Source organism: Bison bison, unplaced genomic scaffold, assembly GCF_000754665.1.
Source record: "Bison bison bison isolate TAMUID 2011002044 unplaced genomic scaffold, Bison_UMD1.0 scf7180017864472, whole genome shotgun sequence".
NCBI classification, from domain to species: domain Eukaryota; kingdom Metazoa; phylum Chordata; class Mammalia; order Artiodactyla; family Bovidae; genus Bison; species Bison bison.
Window position 1 is genome coordinate 9,498,669 of NW_011495033.1, and position 5,515 is coordinate 9,504,183.

Consider the following 5,515-nt stretch of genomic DNA (forward strand, 5'->3'; position numbering starts at 1 on the left):
GTGAACCTGGGGGAGGAAGATTCTGAAGGGTTCAGAATTTAGAAGGGTTGTTAAATCTAGAAGGGTAGCTTGAGTATCAGATTAACAAGTCATTTTTTGTTTCTTTTTTAAAATATTTATTTTTAATAGAAGGATAATTGCTTTACAATATTGTGTTGGTTTCTGCCATACATTAATATGAATCGGCCATAGGTATATATATGTCCCCTCCCTCTTGAACCTCCCTCCCACTTCCCATCCCATCCTATTCCTCTGGGTTGTCACAGAGCACCGATTTGAGCTCCCTCAGTCATATAACAAATTCCCACTGGCTACCTGTTTTACATATGGTAATGTATATGTTTCCATGCTACTCTCTGTTCATCTCACCCTCACCTTCCTCCACTATGTCCACAAGTCTTTTTTCTATGTCTGCATCTTCATTGCTGCCCTGAAAATGGATTCATCAGTACCATTGTTCTAGATCTCATAGACACACACACACACACACACACACACACATATATATATATGTTAATACACGATATTTGAGCTCTTCCCCAGTGGCTCATTGGTAAAGAAACCGCCTACAATGTAGGAGATGTGGTTTCAATCCGTGAGTCAGGAAGATCCCCTGGAGAAGAAAATGGCAACCTGCTTCAGTATTCTTGCCTGGGAAATGCTATGGACAGAGGAGCTTGGCGGGCTAGAGTACATGGGGTCACAAAAGTGTTGGACAGGACTAAGTGACTAAACAAAAACCACAATGATGTGTCAATGCAATATTTGGGACATATTTATACTGCTGCTGCTACTGCTGCTGCTAAGTCGCTTCAGTTGTGTCTGACTCTGTGCGACCCCATAGACGGCAGCCCGCCAGGCTCCCCCGTCCCTGGGATTCTCCAGGCAAGAACACTGGAGTGGGCTGCCATTTCCTTCTCCAATGCATGAAAGTGAAAAGTGAAAGTGAAGTCGCTCCGTTGTGTCTGACTCTTCTCGACCCCATGGACTGCAGCCCACCAGGCTCCTCCATCCATGGGATTTTCCAGGCAAGAGTACTGGAGTGGGGAAAAGTATTAGTCATTTATCTGAAATTCAGGTTTAACTGGGCATCCTCTATTTTATCCTCTATTTTATCTCCCACACACAATCCTAGAGTGTGTGTGGGAGGCAGTGTCAGAAGGTTGCAGTTATGACATGGCATATGGTGTCCTTGACCAACAGATGGACTTTGATAGACCAGATGTGGCTTTGCATTGGTGCAGGAAGCTCTGAGGAGCACCAGTTGATAAGGACACCAAGGGCCAAGCTGGAATCAACACCAGGTTTGCCAATTCTTTCTCTAGGCAGAATGTTTGCCATCCCTTCCTCCAGCACATCCCTGGGGTTCTCCATTCCGCTGTGCTGGCAGGAGAGGGGAAGGCAAGGAGCAGCAGTTCTCTGGAGTCTGAAGGTCTGGAAGGAGACAGGCTCAGCCACACGGAGAGCTGACCCTGCTTTCTCTGCATCCCAGCTTAGCCTTGGTCCAGAGACCTGAACACTGGCACCATGTCTGCATTTGGAGTTGACTTCCTCTGCTTTCCCTTTGTATCTTTTTAAAAAAAAATTAATATTTTTACTTATCTGGCTGTGCCAGGTCTTAGTTGCCGCATGTGGGATCTATCTTCGTTGTGGCATGTAGGATCTTTAGATGTGGCATTTGAACTCTAGTTGTGGCATGTGGATCTAATTCCCCCGACCAGGGATTGAACATGGGCCCCCTGCATTGGGAGCATGGAGTCTTAGCCACTGGATCACCAGGGAAATCTCTCCCTTGGTGTCCTTGGTTGGATTATTTCATCTCATCCTCACCTCTCCCCACTCCACTTCTGCTTCTGGTCACTTGGAGATGCCATCAGACTTGGCAGTGTCTGCAAGAGTTTGTGCAGAAGCTTCCTCTCACCCCCACCCCCACATCCACCCTGGGCTTCAACCATGCCTTTGGGCGGGATATGTCTGTTTCCTGGAAAGACAGTGTGTTGCCATGGTTAGTACCTGGGTAGCAGGAAGCTCAGTTCCCCATCTGCCTCTGAAGCCTACTCATAGATCGCAGAGCACCAAATTCTATGATCTTCAGGAATCCAGGGGCCTATGCACCTCCACAATGAACTTGCTGTATATTTTTACTTTCCAGGACACATCTTGAGGACACTTTGGATGCTGTGAAGGCAGGCGGTTTGCCATGTGAGAAGGAGACTGAGGGGGAAAGGGAAATGAGAAAGGCAGGGCAGTTTATCGGAAAGAGAGTATCCACAGCAAGGGTATCAGAAGAGTGATGGCAGGAGAGTGGCTTTGGAGCAGGAATCCCTAAAGCATGAACCAAAATCACCTACATCCAAAATAATACTCTGGAGACAAGTCCATTTATTTATTCGATATCATTATTTCTTCCTCTGGTGGGAGTGGGGGTGGAGGTGGGAAGGAGTATTTGGAACAAATAATAATGGCTCATGCTTGCTGAGAAATTAACATGTACCATGTATGTGCTATGTGCCTTACATAAATCATCTTATTGTATCTTTTCAGCTGCCTTATGAGATAGCTACTCACACAAGCATTTTTATTTTACAGATGAGGAAGGTGAGACACAGAGAGATTATATCACTTGTCCACGATCACAAATCTAACAATGGAGCCAGGGTTCAAATCTGGATAGTATAGCTCCAGATCTTGGGCCCTAAACACTATATTATCCTGCTTCAAGTTCAAATTTATAAAATGGAATTCTTGGGAATTCCCTGGCAGTCCAGTAGTTAGTTTCATTTCAAAGGGCACGGTTTGATCTCGGGTCAGGGAACTAAGATCCTACTTGCCAAGTGGCCCCCCCACCAAAGAAAAAAAACTTAGGTATATACATTAAAGTCAATTGTAGATGTTGGTTTTTTAAAATAGAGTTCTTGAACACCTGCATTAAATCGTCTGGAGACACTTGTTAAAAACTCAGATTCCTGAGCCCTACTCCAGACCTACTGGATCACTAAAAAATACTAGGATCCAATGTTTAAGAGGAAAACAGGGAAACTTCCCTGGTGATCCAGTAGTTAAGAATCTGCCTTGCAAAGCAGGGGAGGAACTAAGATCCCACATGCCTCATGGCAACTACACCCGTGCACCGAAGCTACTGAGCCGGCGCACCGTAACTAGAGAATCCAGGCACCACAATGAAAGATCCCCCGTGACTTCAGGAAGATCCCTTGTGTCACAACTAAGATCCACACAACCAAATAAATATTTAAAAAAAAAAAAAAAAGGAGGAAAACCGCTCTAGGTTTTTCCAGATTCTGGCTCTCTCATTCCCTCCCTCCCCATCTTGGTTGAGCAGGTTCCTGACCCAACTAGTCCTTTCCATAGATCCTCTTCAAAGAGAGCTACTTCCCCCCTTCCTTGACCGGGGCTCATTTCAGGTCCACAGTGCCTCCTAGCCCTCCCAGAGTAGACAGGACTTCTGAGGAACCCATGCTGGGGCCGTCTGGCCGTTCCTTCCTCCCTGTCAGGAGGCAGCAGCTGGCCATGGAGTCCTCTTCCGGATCAGGACCCCTTGAATCAGTCAGGATATGTGGACCCGGAAGAGGCCCCTCTGGGCCTCAGTTTCTCTTTTCATAATACGAGAAACAGTCAGCTCTGTCTCTGCCCCTTCCTCCTCCCCAGGAAGTGTGCAGAACACAATACAGATATTATCAGAAGGAATTCTGGGCTCCGGAGAAAAGTGCTAATGGAGTGATCAACCTCCAAAACCCACAATAATAGGTATAATCAGAGGAATAATGAGGATGTGAGATTAGCTCAGGAGAACTGAAGACGCATTTCCCAGAGTTGTGAGGACTTTAACTGTGATAATTTAGACTCTTTATTGACCTCTGTGCATTTTAAGCTGAGAGTCAATTTTAGAAGCCCTGACTTTCTAGCAACCCGTTCTTTCTCTGGAAGAGAAATTTCCTCTTTACAACACAGATGGATGTGGTCTCATCAGCCTGGGTCACATTCAAGAGCATACCTGCCTTTCTAATTCCCTGTACATACGCACACATGCCATGCTCCTAAGGGACTAGAAGAAGCAAGAAATTTTGTGCAACACAGACCTGGGTTTGAATCTATCTTGCCTTTTTTCACACTCTGTTGACCTTTGCAAATTAACCAATCTCTGAGTGTCTGCCATTTAAAAATGGGACAATAGGGGACTTCCCTGGTGGTCCAGTGGTTAAGAATCCACCTTCCAATGCAGGGCACACAAGTTTGATTTCTGGTCGGGTGGGGAACTAAGATCCCACATGTTGCTGGGCTACTAAGCCTGTGTGCTGCAATCACAACTAGAAAGCTAGTGTGTTGCAAAGAAGACCCGGTAAAGCCAAAATTTAAAAAAAGGCGGGGGTGGGGGGTGTCAATAATAATTCCTGCCTTTTCTGTGCTGTCCTGTGCTTAGTTGCTCAGTCATGTCTGACTCTTTGCAACCCCATGGACTGTAGCCTGCCAGGCTCCTCTGTCCATGGGGATTCTTCAGGCAAGAATACTGGAGTGAGTTGCCATGCCCTCCTCCAGAGGATCTTCCCAACCCAGGGATCCAACCCAGGTCTCCTGTGTTGCAGGAGGATTCTTTATTGTCTGAACCACCAGGGAAGCCCAACTAGACAATTAATAGCTGTTCGATTTTATCAAGTGGTGGGGGTTGGCTGTACGGACATAAGTGGACATGCATGTGTTCTTCACACGGGTTTCACACTCAGATGCTGTCATAGCCACTAGGTATACACAAGCCCGTCCTGCTGCAGGACAATCACGTGAACATTCCCTCCCAAATGCTTTCTGGCTCAGAGTCGTACCGTCAGCTCTAACCGTCATCATGGTTTACTCTTCTGGTTTGTTTTTTACTCACAGCAGGGCCCAGGGGACTTGCCAGGAACACAATAAAAGCCTGGCCAATCTGGCCATGTGCCCCACTTCCCTTCCACATAAAGGCCGTCTAACCTCGAGGCATCTGGCCTGAAAGGCCGGGTCAGGACCTGTTTGGCATCTGTGGCTTTGCTTAAAAGACCTGCTAACAGGAAAGTGTCTGGTTCCTTTCCACCCCAAACAGGAAGGGCCTGCCTCTGTCCAGAGGACAGGGTAGCCAGTCACTCACAAGAAACACACCCACCTCCAGGCTCTGCTCTGGAGTGTCAGCCTAATCTTTGTGGGAGGGAGTTTTGCTCTCGAGGAAGGTTGGAGGTGTGGGGCTCCAGGGACCCCTCCGAGGGGTGGGCGGTGGGTGATGATAACACCTGGCACAGAGCAGGCCTCGAGTGTTCAACGAATACTCACTGAGCACTTACTCTGTGCTCCGTGGGGAAGTAGGAAAGTCCTAGATGTGTTTGTTTTTTTTTTAACATGGTTCATTTTATGCCATGTGTTTTTTTAAAATATAAATTTATTTTAATTGTAGGTAGATATGGTTTTTGAGATTCGGGAGTTTGTAGACAAACCATGCCACTTTTTTTTTTTTTTTGCCTTTTTTTTATTTCTT